This window comes from Prionailurus viverrinus, chromosome C2, assembly GCF_022837055.1.
Source record: "Prionailurus viverrinus isolate Anna chromosome C2, UM_Priviv_1.0, whole genome shotgun sequence".
Lineage (NCBI taxonomy): Eukaryota > Metazoa > Chordata > Mammalia > Carnivora > Felidae > Prionailurus > Prionailurus viverrinus.
This window is the reverse complement of record NC_062569.1, coordinates 3,117,940-3,134,154: the sequence shown is the minus strand read 5'-3', so window position 1 is coordinate 3,134,154 and position 16,215 is coordinate 3,117,940. Positions and strand designations below refer to the sequence as shown.

Here is a 16,215-nt window from a genome sequence, read left to right as displayed (position 1 = left end):
ATAGAATGATCCACACGAGTATTTCAGTATGTATCTGTCTAGATGTACATACATAAATATATAATGGGTGTGAAAGTTAATAATAACAATCGGTAGGTAATTGACAAAATGTATACATTCTGGGCTTTATCTGTCTGTGGCGTTTTCCAGCACTTTAAAGTTATAATTTGTATGAGTTATTTTTGCATTAAAAGTGAATATTCAGGGCACCGGGGTTGCTCCATCAGTTAAGTGTCTGACTTTGACTCAGGTCACGATCTCACGGTTCGTGGGTTCGAGCCCCATGTGGGGCTCTCTGCTGACAGCTCAGAGCCTGGAGCCTGCTTCCAATTCTGTGTCTGCCTCTCTCTCTGCCTCCCCTCTGCTCGTGTTCTGTCTCTCTCTCTCTCTCTCAAAAATAAATGTTAAAAAAATTTTTTAAGTAAATGTTCATTTTTATACTTAATTTTGCATTTTAAATGTCTAAGAAGCATAACACACATGTGCACACACATACCTAAAGCCTAAAGCCACCTCTGAGCTCACAGGGCCGAGGCTTTTTATCAACAGTTCAGCCTTTGGATTTGTGTTTAATTTGATTTTGCTTTTCCTCCTCCTTCCTTGAGTAGCAGATGATTCAGAGATTGTTTATAGAATAAAAAGCCAAGGAGTGTGCTGGGAACACTGGGATGGGCCAGTAGTGTGGCAGGCGGTGGGGAGGAGGGTATGTTGCCCCTTTGATTCTTTTTCCCTCATCCACCTGGTCCAGGAAATCAGGACCTGAAACCCACCAGATCCACGGGGCAAACATCCTGCTTCAACCTCGCCCCAGTTTGGTGCGTTGTCTTCGCCCTGCTCTCCCCTTCCTCCCCAACACGTTTATATGCAGCCTTTTCCGCACAGCACACGCTGGCTCACGTCACAGTAACAGATGATTCCCAGTAAAGGTCACTGGCCCAGGGCTACAGTTATTAGCCGCAGTTTTCTGTCCTCGCTGGCGGAATTACTCCTGAACCCAGGGAAGGAAAGAGCTGCCAGAATGAGTCGAGGGGACTTCGGGTGGGTATTTACGGACCTTGTGCACACAGAAGCATGACCATAAGTGAGACCTGCCATTTGCGCTCAGCTAGACTCCTAGGAATTTTCAGAGCATCGCTAATAAAAAAAAAAGAAAAGAAAAGAAAAAGGAAACAGTAAAAAAATAAAATGTCTCCTGAAACATCGTATGTCCAGATCTCATCTTCTGTCTGCGCTTCTGTGTTCCCCAGCAACTATGCACAACTGAAGTTACCAACAGAGCCCCAAGGGCAGACTCAAACCTGCTGAATGAAGTCAATGGTGGAACTGGCTTGGTCTGATGCTCGGCGTATGGGGATTTCTAGTTAAGTCAGCCAACACATGCGTCACGCAGTGGTTGAGTCAGTAGCGGCATATGGCTACAGCATTCTTCTCTGGAAGGTCATTCAAAATAGATTTAGAGCTCTCGCCTGCTCTTTGCTACTGGATCACTTCACCTTGCCCTCTCTCGAGAGAAACATAGTTCCTCATGGATGACAATACCATCTGAGGCTACAACGGTAGATGGAAATACAAAGGGAAACAAAAGATGGTGCCCACCTTCAGAGCTCATAAGCCAGTGTTAGAAAAAAAATCGTTATATGGTAATTCCAAGACAGTATGTTACCAAGCTCTGGGACAAGGGAAATTGAGGAAGGAGGCAACCGTGTGGGGCCTCAGTGGTTCTTCAGTGAGGATGAAGCACAGGAAGCTTCTTCATGATGAGTGAAATTCACCAGGAGGACGAGTGGGAAGGGTATTCAGGGGAGACCAACACAACAGAAGACAAGGCATGTGAATAAAGCACAGCCATTCCAAGGTACAGGAAATAAGGAACTTGGCTTGGGTGAGGTACAGGGTGATGCCAGGAGATGCTGCTGAGGGGCCAGGCTGAAGCTCCCTCCTACCAAACTTAGCGAGGGAATCATTAAAGGCATTCCCCATGTAGTCAACTCATGAGTTAGAAACCCAAGAGTTCTTATGTTTCCTATTTAAAAAAATACGAGAGGGGCACCTGGGTGGCTCTGTCAGTCAAGCGTCCAACTCTCGATTTCGGCTAAGGTCATGAGCTCACAGTTCGTAGGTTCGAGCCCCACATCAGGCATTATGCTGACAACGCAGAGCCTGCTTGGGATTCTCTCTCTCTCCCTCTCTCTCTGCCCCTCCCGTACTTGTGTGCGCTCCCTCTTTCTCTCTCTCTCAAAATGAGTAAATAAAACAAAACAAAATAAAATAAAAAATATGAGAAAGTTAGTGCCCCCAACTCACTGAAACTTTATTCCAGAAGTTATTTTGTGTGGTTCAACAGACAATCCCTTTCAGCAATATTGGCAATATTTCCTTACTGGAGCACCTTGAAGAATTGACTCAAGCTTCAATGAAATGAGGACATTGTAAGTACAGGCAAGGCAATTAGAGGACAGCCCAGGTGAAGTAAAGTAGGTAGGATTACTTCCCCAGACTGAGCTTCAAATTCAGTGTTAGTTAATTAACTCCATAGAGTTTTAGCTTCTTTCCTCTTCCAACTCCAATCTCCCCACTGGTCAAGAGAAATACAAGAAAATATGATTTTTCAGAGGCATAAAAGACACAGGCCATCTAGCACCAGGCATGTGGGCACACCTTGTGAGACCACAATTACAATTTCAACCCTCAGCCACTGCCTGCCTAGGCTGAGCTTGGTAATTATTCCGGCAGTGGATCCACTCTGTGCTTCCTACAGCTGAGATTGCCAGCAAATCCAGGTGGGAATGCAGAGTGGGGGTGTGTAAAGGAGAAATATTTTTGACAAATATATTGGAACACATGTATCCTAATCAGTGCCATTGTCTCCAGGAAAATGATTGCCATGAAAGGTTACTAACAAACAAACAAACAACAACAACAAACCCCCACTTATTCCACTGATGCATGCACTGTCAAACGTGTAACGTTGATCTTTTATTTTGTTATTGAAATCTGTTTGCTTCTTGAGCCATCAGAAGTGATAACTCTCCCATCCTTGTCCTCTAAGTCAGTCTTAAATCTAAGCACTCAAAGTCCTCTTAAGTCTTAACTGGGGGGAGGGGGCAATTTTGCCCCCTAGATGTTTGGCAATATCTGGAGATGTTTCTGGTCACCACAACTAGAGAGGATGTGCCACTGACATCCAGTGAGGCGAGTGGAGCACTAAGCATCCTATCACAGGCAGGACCATGCCCCCTCCAACAGATAACGGATGAGAGAAGGCACACAGGAATGAAGACCATGGAAGTATATACACAAGAATGAAGGAGGTGAAGCTGACAGAATCAATGACTGTGAATGTGGACAACAGGGGACAAGCGGACTTCAATAACTGAGAACACATCCATAGAGTTCACCGAGAGAAAGAACTCAAGCAGGAGTGCAGAGGTGACCTGTGGGAAGGGGTGGAGAAGAAAGAAACCTATTAAGCCTCACTCTTATCTCATGATCTTTGAGTGTTAGCCCAGAACCACACTTAATAGTTCCTTGGTTCTCCCATCTACACCTCAATCCAAGTTTATTAGTCATGGTGAGATAAAATAAATAACCCCCAAATCTTAACAGTATAAGATTATAAGGTGTTTTTGTTTTTGTTTTCCTCACTCATATCACAGTCCAACGCAGGGCTGGTGGGGGAGAGGAGTCTCTCCACCCTATACAGTCATTTAAGGACTCAGATTCCTCCCATTCAGTGACTTAACTATCCCCTAAGCACAAAGTCCTCCAGTGAATCCATTACATCTAGTAGAGCTGATGGGAAAGAGAAAGTGCGTGGAAGATCCCACATGACGGGTCAAGTCTGGAAGGGGCAGACATCACTGCTCACAATAGTCCACTGACCTAAGTTCAGTAATATAGTCCTACCTGGTGCGAGAGAAAATGAGAAACGGTCTTGCTGTGCCCAGGAAGAAAAGGAAAGAGATTTGAGGAACACGTAGAATCCTGTGCCACACCTAGCATTACCAAAATGGAGCCCACCTTTACACTCTGCTTGGCGAACAGACCTGTTGCCCCAGTCAGCCTGAGCCAGGACCCCTGAATGGCTGTCTTTCTTCCAGCTCTGCCACTATATGCATTAGTGCTGTTGATTCTCCCTATGACACATCTGGGCAATCTGTCTCTTCCCTTCTACTCATTTCGAAAAGACCCTTGAGTAGGTCATGTCCCAGTTGGAACATTTCAGAACCTTCCAAACTTATCTTCTGCTTAGTCTTATCTCCATCTTCAGTGTAGTTTCCACATTGCACAAAGTTTCTGAGATACAAATCTGTCAGACCATATCATTTTCATGCCTAAAATCCTTTAGTGACCAACCACTGCCCTTAGGATAATCCAAACTCTTTGATCCAACATATGGAAACTCTTCATTATCTCAACCCCAGTTCCTCTTCAGGCTACCATGCCATCACTTAGTTATGGCACTCTGCATTCCAACCATAAACTATCATACCCTGAATTCTCTGAGCTGACCTCATTCTTGAAAGCCTTCAGACCCTTGTTCATGCCATTACCTGAATGGGGAAATTCTCTTACCGACTCTTCTATCCTAACATTTCTCACTTGGTGTCTCCTACTTATACCACTCAGCCCTGCAACCATTGTCTCAGGAGTATCGAATCCCTTTTGCTAGTTTCCACCAGACGGCATCTGTGCTGATCTCATCTACTGTGTTTACCGTGCTGTAGCCTGCACACTCACGTCACTCCTTACATATTGTATTCATCTGTACCCCCAGTGCCTAAGGAACTCATGGCATGTACCCAACACATATCCAAAACTCCACGCCCGAAAAACAAATAATCCAGTGAAGAAATGGGCAGAAGACATGAATAGGCACTTCTCTAAAGAAGACATCCAGATGGCCAACAGGCACATGAAAAGATGCTCAACATCACTCCTCATCAGGGAAATACAAACCATAACCACACTCAGATATCACCTCACACCAGTCAGAGTGGCTGAAATGAACATATCAGGAGACTATAGATGCTGGTGAGGATGTGGAGAAACAGGAACCCTCTTGCACTGTTGGTGGGAATGCAAACTGGTGCAGCCGCTCTGGAAAATGGTGTGGAGGTTCCTCAAAAAATTAAAAATAGACCTACCCTATGACCCAGCAATAGCACTGCTAGGAATTTACCCAAGGGATACAGGAGTGCTGATGCACAGGGGCACTTGTACCCCAATGTTCATAGCAGCACTCTCAACAATAGCCAAATTATGGAAAGAGCCTAAATGTCCATCAACTGACGAATGGATAAAGAAGATGTGGTTAATATATACAATGGGATACTACTTGGCAATGAGAAAGAACGAAACCTGGCCATTTGTAGCAACATGGATGGAATTGGAGGGTATTATGCTAAGTGAAATAAGTCAGGCAGAGAAAGACAGATACCATATGGTTTCACTCTTATGTGGATCCTGAGAAACTTAACAGAAGACCATGGGTGAGGGGAAGGGGAAAAAAAGTTAGAGAGGGAGTGAGGCAAACCATAAGAGACTCTTAAAAACTGAGAATAAACTGAGGGTTGATGGGGGGGTGGGAGGGAGGGGAAGTGGGTGATGGGCATTGAGGAAGGCACCTGTTGGGATGAGCACTGGGTGTTGTATGGAAACCAATTTGACAATAAATTTCATATTTAAAAAAAAGATGTTAAACCACATCCATCACTAGGATGACAACTAAACTATTATAAATTGTTATCAAAAAAATTTAGAAAGAGGGTTTCTGGCCACCTCCTATCACCTAACACAGGCCTACCACTAGACAAAAATATCAATTACAGCAAATAATATCTTCCCAATAAGTGTCATCTAGAGTCATAAGCTGAAATTATTCATTCTACTTCTGAAATATTATTGGTGATTATCAATTTTCTTTTGAATATATTTAGTTACCTTGCTACTATCTCCTTCCACTATATTCAGATGATTAAAAAGGGAAAACTCATACCAGTTGAGCCTAATTTTTTGACTACTTGATTGTTCTTCCAGTTTTATTTAGACAGAACTGATACACAATGCGACACTATACATTTAAGGCGTGGAGCATGACTTGGCATGGGAATATATTGCAAAATGATTACCACAATAAGTTTAGTTAAGACCTGTCACTTCAGTTAGAAATTACAATTTTTTTTTGCGTGTGAAGGCAACAATTAGGGTCTACTTGCTTAGCAACTTTCAACTATACCACATAACATAACTAGAGTCTCCATGTGGTACGTTACATCCCCAGGACTTATTTCTTTTACAACGCTAAGTGCATCCCTTTTGGTCGCCTTCACCCAATCCCCTCACCCCAGACTCCTACCTCTAGCAACTACAATCTTACCCTTTCTTTTTAAAACTTTTATATTTGAGTATAGTTTACACAAAATATTGCATTAGTTTCAGGTATACAACAGAGTGACTTAACTCCTCTGTATGTTATGCTGTGCTCACCACAGGGATAGCTACCATCTGTCACCATACAAAACTATGACAATATCATTGACTATATTTTTCTGAGTTTGGATTTTTTTTTCTTTACATTCCACATTTAAGTGAGGTCATGTAGTATTTGCCTTTAACTGTTTTGTATCTGAATCTTAACTTAGCGTCTTGATACATCAGGAGAAAACTCTCACGACGGATGTTGACTGGTTTCATGCAAACCTAGAGGCCATTAGATCTTCCCAGCAGCCCCCCGACATCCTCTATACAATTTCCCTTCCCGCCCTCCAGAAATTCCTTTCGCTCCTTATTCGTACTCCACTTCCCACACCTCCTTCCATGCCCATAATCTCCATCAATGACTTCAATGATTATCTAATTACGAGAATAGAAGCAAGCAAATGAAACTTCTACTTGCTACGATGATGTCTGTCAGTCCACCTGCATCCATATCGATATAATCTTCCTTTCTCCTCTTACACAGAAAAGATATTTGCGCTTTTGTCTAAGATGAGGTCTGCCTCTCTGTGCTAGACTCCACTCCCTCCCAGGTACCTACTCAAGGAATCAATTTTTCAGTGTCCGTCTTCTCTGCTACAATATAAGCACTCGCACGCTCTCGTGTTTGCTCTGTCTCTATCTCATTCAATAATTCTCCTCAATATTGAAATATTCTAATTAACATTGTCTGTATTAAAAATAAGCCTTTCCATTAGCCTCCCAATCTTCTCCAGTACCTGACCCATTTTCTCCTTTCTTTCACAGCAAAATTCTTCTAAGGTTTGGCTACTTTCTCAATCTCCCTTCTTATCCTCTCCACAAAAACTCTCTTATCAAGGCCACCAATGACCTTGATAATGACCTCATATGCCAGCTCTCAGACATCATGTTACTCACCTTACCCGCAACATATAACACAGCTGATCAGTAAGCTCTCCTCCTTCAAACACCCTCTTTTTTAATTCTTGGTTCTCATTCTCATTCACTGGCTGTTTCTTCTCAGTCTCATTAGCCAGCTACTTCTTGTGTTCCAGATTTCTAAATACTAGAATGACCCAGAGCTCTGGCCTTGGATTTCTTCTCTTTTCTAACCACAGACACTTAAAAAAAAAAATAGCCTTCTACTAAATCATTCTAAGGGAGACATGAAGAGAAATCACTGATGGAAATAGAGTAGTATAATTAAAGTCAAGTATTTCATTTAATCTCATTAACTCAGTGCCATCTATAGGCAAATAGACATTTAAATATCCAGCCCCAATTTCTCCCCTGAACTCCAGACCCTTATTTCTAGCTGCTTACTTATCATCTCCAAGTCCAGAGCTAAGAAACATTTTGGGGGCGCCTGGGTGGCTCAGTTGGCTAAGCGACCAATTCTTGGTTTCGGTTCAGGTCACGATCTCGTGGTTTTGTGAGTTTCAGCCATACAGCATGGAGCCTGTTTGGGATTCTCTCTCTTCCTCTCTCTCTCTCTCTGCCCCTCCCCCACTTGCCCTGTTTCTGTCTCTCTCAAAATAAATAAATAAACTTTTTAAAAAATACTATAAAAAACATTTGGAATAGTATATGTCCAAGACCTAGTTCTCTATGTCTTAATCAGACTTCTAATCCATCAGTCCTACCTCAGAAAACTGAAATTTCATGCTTGCCTTCATCCAAAACCTTAGAGCCATCCTTAATTCCTTTCTTTTCCTCTTATCCTTCATCTGACCCTGTTGTCTCTATATTCAGAATTTCAGAATATATATCTGGAATCTTTCTATTTCTCCCCACTTCCAACAATATTACTCTGAGCCTGAACTACTATCATCTCTCTCTTGGGCTCTTATAATAACCTCCCAACAGACCTCCCTGCTCTACCTCAGCATCCCTGTATCTTCCTTCAAATGGTCCTTTAAACAAACAAACAAACAAACATGTCCGGATATGTAACTCCTTCCCTCTAAGCCTCCCAGTGCTTCCCTTACCATTCAGAGTAAAAATACTCCACCACAAGGTCATGTATGGTCCCATTCCTGTGATGTCTCTGATACCTCTCCCACTCTTGTCCTTGCTCACTCCTTTTATCCACATTGGCTGACATATGACCTGTGAACACTCTAATACGTTCCCATCCTAAGGCCTTTGCATGTAGCCCTCTGCCCTAAATGTTCTTCCTCCAGACAGGCTAAAATTTTGAGCCTTCATGATCACGTTATGAGAGATATTTGCCCTAGCCACTCTAGCTAAAATCATACTGTCTCCCTCTCTGCTGTTTGCCTGCTTTACTTTTGCTCCTTGGCATTTCTCACAACCTGACATGATATTTGTGTGTTCGCTATCTGTATCCACCATTAGGACAGAGGATACAGTTAGCTCCTTGAGAAGAGAAGCTTTGCTTTGCTCAGTTCAATATCTGCAGTACTTAGAACTCTGGGCATGCAGTAATAATCAATGAATGATCAATAATCAATGAATTATAATAGCTAGAATCCTTATGTCAAGCAGTGTTCTAGATTGAATTGTGTTCTCCTCAAATTCATACGTGGGCAGCCTGGACCCCAGCATGACCGTGTTTGGAAGTTGAGACCTATCGGGGGTTAGTTGGGGTTGAATAAGGTCATGGGGTGGGGAGGCTGGTTGGTCCTATAGAACTGTTGTCCTTGTGGGAAGAAACACTGGAGAGCCATGTGAGGACACAGAGAGGTGGGGCCCATCTGCAGGCTAGCAAGGAAGCTCTCATCAGAAACTGAATCAGCCAGCGCCTTGACCTTGGACGTCACAGCCTTGACAACTGTGAGCAATAGATGTGTGTTGTTGGAGCCACCCAGTCTACCACTTACCAGCTAGTTGTGCTGGCTGGCTTGAAGGATGTCCCACCCAACAAAAGCTCTACTGCAAATTAGCCCCTAGAGAGCATCTCATGTGTGCTGCCTTATTCCTACATCATCCCTCTGGATGCCCTCACTGCTGTCTGTTGACAGGGTCTCCAGGAGGCCTTGCTCTGCTGCTGGCATCTTGTAGGAAAACACTGGTATCTTCTCCGTTCCTCCCTGTCCTCCAGAACTCCCTCCACGATTCTTGCTCTGTCCTGTCATCTGAAGCCCATCTCCCTTGTGCGCCCCTCCTATTTAGGAGATACCAGTACTCCAAGAAACTCCAAAGTCTTGCTGGCAGGTGAGAAAAACTCTCAAAATTTTACTTGGAGGCTCCCCTCCCTGGAACTTAGCTCTGAGTACATAGGCCCCAGGCAATAAGGCAAATCCAGACAGCGAGCTCTGTACTTGCCAGTCACTGCCTCCTACAACAAAATCATCACCAAAAGCCAACCCTGAGAGCCTGGTCTTCAGTTTCCCTGGAATGAGTTTTTCTTACAGATGCCTGGACTATGCTGGCTCCATCTTCCCCTGATCCAGCCTAAAATGCGAGCCTACCTGCGACTCAAGGTGGCGGCAGCCTGCCTGGGACTACGAAGTAACTAGCAAGGAGTAGATGGAACCTTAGCCTATTTCATCAACAGTCCCTGTCTTTTCCATTTCCACTTGCCACGGTGCCTCTTTCCTTGGAATTAGGTGCCCAAAGGCATAAAGCATACATAATGAATCCAGTGTTCCTTATCTTAGGTAGAGCTATGCCAATAAACTGAAAACTCCTTGATCACCAGTCTTGACTCTGGCACCTAGATGCCAGGATCCCTGGCAGGGAGAAACGATTAGTCTTGACTGCTTTCCGTGCTGTTTTGGCTCAGCAAGGAAAAAGATACCCCAAGAAGAAAGTAGGTTTGATTTGTTTGTTTGTTTGTTTGTTTATTTATTTATTTATTTATTTATTGAGAGAGAGAGGAGAGAGAGAGAGAGAGAGAGAGAGAGAGAGAGAGAATGAATGAGCAGGGGAGGAGCAGACAGAGAAGGAGAAAGACAATCCCAGGCAGGCTCTTCACTCTCGTGCAGAGCCCTATGTGGGGCTTAAACTCACAAACCGTGAGATCATGACCTGAGCAGAAACCAAGAGTCAGAACGCTTAACCAACTGAGCCACCCAGGTGCCCAAGAAGACAATGGTTTTGATACATCTTGTTACGAAAGTCAAGACAAGAAATACTTGCCTTTTTGATCACATGACTGGAAGGTTCAGGGTGCAGTTGGAGACATTAGTATACCATTATCTGCCCTGTTGACAGTCTCACAAATCTGCTGCCTATCCCCAGCTCCAAAAAAAACTTAAAAGAGAAATCCACAGTGTGAGAAGAATTTAGAGAGAAACGACGCTCACATACTAAGGCCTAGGGCAGTGCAACCCTCCAAGTCAGTCTACCGTGGCTTGTGCGCTAAACTACACGATGGCTGCAATTGTCCACCTCCCTCTGAGGCCATGCCCCTTTTGCAATGTGGTCTAATCGTGTGCAATGTGGTTTATTTGCCCTCACCTTGAATCTGTCCTGGTCTTGGGCCTTGGTTTGGCCAATAAAATACAGTAGAAGTGATCAGAGTGCCAGGGCTGAGCGCAGGTCTCAACAGTCTTTATGTTCTGTTCTTTCACTCAGAATCCTGCTGAATAAACACAAAGCAGCTTGCTGTGGGGTAAGATACCCAGAGAAATAAGGCGATTTGGTTAAAGTTTGCTAAGCCAATAAATAACAGAATCAAAGGCAGAATCAAACTCTCTAATTGTCTTGACTCTGATGGTAATGCTTTTTCCAGGATGCATTTTCCCTAACCCCATCCTCCCCAAGAAATTAGTTATATGAGTCATAATGGAAACAAAACAGTTATATCCACTGTAAAGAGAGGGGGCATTAATTTGACCAAGGCTTGTCATATTAACTTGCTCTATCTGCTACAATTCTTGGACTAGTAGGCAGTGTAACTCCTCAGCACTCACAATTCTGGGTTTATAATCCTAAAGCTTCTAAGTGGAAGCAATTTAGATTCCTTGTCAGAGATTTTCCCCCCAGGTTTATTAAAAGATAATGGACATATCACACTGTAAGTTTGGGGTATACAGCTGTGTTGACTTGATACACTTACATACTGCAAAGTGATTACCACTCTAACATTAGCTAACACCTCCATCATGTTACATGATTACCATTTCTTTTTTTGTGGTAAGAACATTTAAGATCTATTCTCATAGCAACTTTCAAATATATAAAACAGTATTATTAACTAAAATCCCCATGTTGTACACTATCCCCAGAATTCATTCATCTTATAAATGGAAGGTTGCATCCTTTGACCAACACCTCCCCATTTCCCCCACCCCCTAGCCCCTGGAAACCTCCATTCCAGGCTTTTTATATATGTTTGGGGTGTTTTTTTGGGGGGGGGGGTTAATTCCACATGTAAATGATGTCATATAATATTTGTCTTTCTCTGTCTGGTGTACCTCATTTAGCATAATATCCTCAAGTTCTCTCCATGTGGTCATAAATGGTAGGATTTTCTTCTTTCTTATGGCTGTATATTACATATACAGCATCTCGTCATTGATTTATCACTTCTTTTTCAGTTACAATCAGTTGAACATTTACGTGGATTTCACATCTTAGTTCATGTGAATAAGCCTGGAATGAATATGGGGTGCAGACATCTCTTCAAGATTCTAATTTCTTTTAGATATACACCTAGAAGTAGAATTGTTGGATCATATGATACTCCTATTTTTCATTTTTTGAAGAGCTTCCATACTGTTTTCCATAGTGGCTGCACAAATTTACATTCCCACCAATAGTGCACAAGGGTTCATTTCTCTCCACAGTCTTGCCAACACTTATCTTTGTTTGTTTGTTTGTTTGTTTGTTTGTTTGTTTTAATGGTACCTTTTTCTAACATGTATGAGGTGATATTTCATTGTGGTTGATTTGCATTTTCCTGATGATTGCTGATGTTGAGCATTTTTTCATGTACCTGTTGGCCATTTGTATGTCTCCTTTGGAAAAAAATGTCTATTCATTTCCTCTTTCCATTTTTTAATTGGATTGCTAATTTTTTTGCTATTGAGTTGTGTGGGTTCTTTATATATTTTAGATGTTAACTTCTTATCAGATATATGATTTGCACATATTTTCTCCCATTCCATAGGTTACCTTCTCTCTTTGCTAATTGTTTCTTTTAATCACTCCTATTCAACATAGTACCAGAAGGCCAAGCCTTCGTAATCAGGCAACAAAAGTAAATAAAAAAGCATTCAAATCAGAAAGGAAGAAGTAAAATTGTCTTTGTTTAAAGGTGGTATGATGCTATAGAGGGAAAATCCTAAAGATTCCATCAAAAAAAAAAAGGTTAGAACTAATGAATTCAATGAAGTTACAAGATACAAAGTCAACAGGCAAAAATCAGTTGCATTTCTACACACTAACAATGAAATATCTGAAAAAGAAATTTTAAAAAATCTCATTCACAATAGGCTCAAGAACAATAAAATATTTAGGAATAAATTTATCTAGAGGTGATGTATCTGTACACTGAAACTAGAAAACTGATGAAAGAAATTGAAACAGACACAGCTGAATGGAAGATAGCCCTTGTTCCTGGATCAGAAGAATGAATATTGTTAAAATGTCCATGCTACCCAACATGATCTACAGATTCAACATAATCTCTACCAAAGTCCCAATGTCTTTTTTCAAAGAAATAGAAAAAAAATCTTAAGATTTGTATAGAACCAAGAAAGGCTCAAAATAACCAAAACAATCGTGAGAAAGAACAAAGCCGGAGATATCATACTTCTCGTTTTCAAACTATGGAAACAAGTGATACTGCAAAAGAATATGAACTGGATAATAGATGGTCACAAAAAGTGTCCACATTTACTGGTTGGCCATTTTGCACCTCTTCTTTATGTTATTGGTTCTAACTTAATAGTCGTGTTTTCCAACTGGCCATGTGACCATTACTTTTTTACTTTTTTCCTTCTCAACTTTGACCTTCTTCTTGAATTTCCTTAACATTCTTCATACTTGCTAGTACCTAAGGGCGTTTATCTATTAAGTAATACAACTAATATATTACACAGGAAAGCTCATTCTTTTTTATTTTATAGTCATGTCAAATATTAAGAGGGTGAATATGCCAACAATGTGCCCCCACCCAAAGTCATCCCTTGCCTTGTATCTGTGTCATCCTCTAGTATAAGACCTTACAGGGCCACTCTATGCTCCCTTATTGTATACCACATTTTAATGGACCACAACAATTATTTTCCTACTCTACTAACAAATTTTCCTACTCTGGGATCTTTAGGTTCTCCAGAAGTTTAGAGTATTGAATAGAGCTGTCAAAATGTTGACAGCAACCTGCAGCTTCTGTTCTATCAGAAAGTTTCCCCTAATTATATTATCAACAGCAATATACAGTCACAGTCTTGTACAGACCAATCTTAGGATCCAACCCCTCCATATGTCAGTGCTACATGGATCTGTGACATTTTATAACATTTCTTATGTAACTTAGGATAAATGTCATTAGGCTATTGGAAAAGTAAATGGATGACCTTTAAATATGATCATTAACTAGCTCGTTCCTTGTCCAAGCATGACTTTATACCCTCCTACGCAAACTCCAGATGTTAGACTTATCTGAACTTGACCACCCTAATTAGCATAGGCCAAATCTTACTTTGACCATCTTGTTCAGAGTTAGAGAAGTTGTCGGTCAAGTGTTGTTCGCTGTAATGGAGCTTGACTTCTGCAATCTACTTGGCATGCAATTTTCATTTTGCTCCTGAGGAAACCTAGTGGTTGTCATTGGTCATATGTATTGAGAAAAGCTCTTCTTTACTGGGTTAAATAAAATATATCGCTAAATTAATTTCACCCTTCTTTTTACTTTTTAATGTGGCTACTAGAAAATTTTAAATTGCATGTAGTCCTATTATATTTCTATTAGACAGCACTTCTCTGTGCGATAGAGAAAACATGTATTACTTTAGATTATCTGTGAACTGTGGGCACATTGACGGTGTATATAAAGGCTTCTATTTATGTAGGACAGCTACTGGTTGCATACAGCTCAGAGATGATTTGTCTGTTTCTCTTCTCCAGAGCGATTAGTCATGTAGTGAATAAACTAATTTAAAAAGAAGTCTGTGAACCAAACTGGAAATATTTTAGGACTCTTTCAATGTTAGCAAAGGAAAGAAGGCTAACATCAGTCAGTTACATTATTAATAATATTCATTATAATGATTACATAATCAGAATGCCATCTGTTAGATAATAACAATGTGGGAAAAACAGAAAAAACAGCAAAACATCATAATCTTTCTACCTATTAGTCACAGGACAAATCAATGGCTTGTTTTGGTGAAAAGATAAATGGAGCTCATCTTTCTTTTGTTAATATATAGATTTAATGGTTCTGTCCTACAAAAATAGCAAAATATCAAAACTCAAGAATTTCAGAGTGAGGACTCTCAGCCTACTGGGAGGAGTTAGTAGATAAAGAGGAGGAAGGAAGGAGGGAGGGAGGAAGGAAGGATTAAAATAGGTGTTTTCAATTCTAAAGTAAAGTTACACTTGAACCTCTATGGTAGCTTTAGTCTTTGAAAATCTTTGTTTTTAAGGAAACTAGCCTCAAAACAATACTTGCAAGAATGTTTCAAATTTGTGCATGAAAAGCTACACAGCAGTAAAGAAAGGGGAATGAGAAAAAATGCTCTGATGAGAAAAAGAGAGAAAGAGGCAAGGAAAGGCGAAACGGAGAACATGAAGAGAAAACAGATGAAAGGAATATCTGTGTGTCTTCTCCATGTGGGACACACGCTCCATTAGCAATATGAGGCTAGGATAATGGATCGCTAACTGAACACGTCTTATGTCTCCAGTTCTCAACCCTGCCATGGAAACATTATCCTATTTCCCATTTGAAGAAGCAAGAGATTAAGAAAGATTAAGCTTAAATACATTAGCCAAATCAGTAGTGGTAGAAGGAGGATTTAAATCCAAGTTTACCCAGCTACCGAGTCCACGATTTCCCCACTTCTGGAAGATACACTCTTATCTGCAGGATACAATCCATGCCCTCAAAGTGTATGCAGTGCACAAAGAGTAAACACAGGACTTCTTGTTTGATTAAGATCTGACAAGGTGACTCCTTTGAAATCAACTACCCCTCTAGACCCTGGAGTCCAGTGCTGTCCCATATAGTAACCACAAGCCACATAGAAAATCACCCCAGATGTCAAAGACTCAGAACAGGAAAGGAATGTAAAATGTCATGAATCATTTTTATATTAATCACATAGCAATACAGTGATATTTGGATTGGCGTAAAACGAATTATATTATTAACCTTAATTTAACCTGCTTCACTTTCTTTTTTTAATGGGGCCACTAGTAGATTTTAAATTATGTGTATGGTCCATGTTATATTTTTATTGGACAGCATTACTCCAGGGTATAAAAAGAACACCTACTATTGGTAGACAAATACCTAACATTATGTTGCTGGTATCTGCCCTAAGACAGCAAAAATGTTCTCCAGAAAACCCGAATCTGTTCATCTCATGGTGGATAGGTCACTGTGTACCCCACCCACAGCCCCATTTAATAGGCCTTGGTACCAATCCCTCAGCTGCAGGGTGTAAATGCACAGTGGCTGCCTTTCTAGAGTATTCTCCCCTGCTGATAGGCTTGCCCCCAATGAAGCAGAAAATGACTCATGCTTTATTTAGTGGTCAACAGCCAATCTGTTTGCCTTGAGGGCACATGAATTTGTGGTGCTGTTTCTGTTTCCAGAGCCCCTCTGGGTAAAACCAA

At 41.3% G+C, this 16,215-nt stretch overlaps 1 long non-coding RNA gene across 1 annotated transcript in view; it reads right to left on the bottom strand.

Moving 5' to 3' along the window:
• The window catches only part of LOC125175547 (uncharacterized), a 343,167-nt gene that overhangs the window by 14,229 nt on the left and 312,723 nt on the right, over positions 1-16,215 (bottom strand). The window contains exon 4 of the long non-coding RNA XR_007155869.1: positions 10,885-11,005. This is a non-coding gene — a long non-coding RNA (uncharacterized LOC125175547). The remainder of the gene's footprint in view (positions 1-10,884; positions 11,006-16,215) is intronic.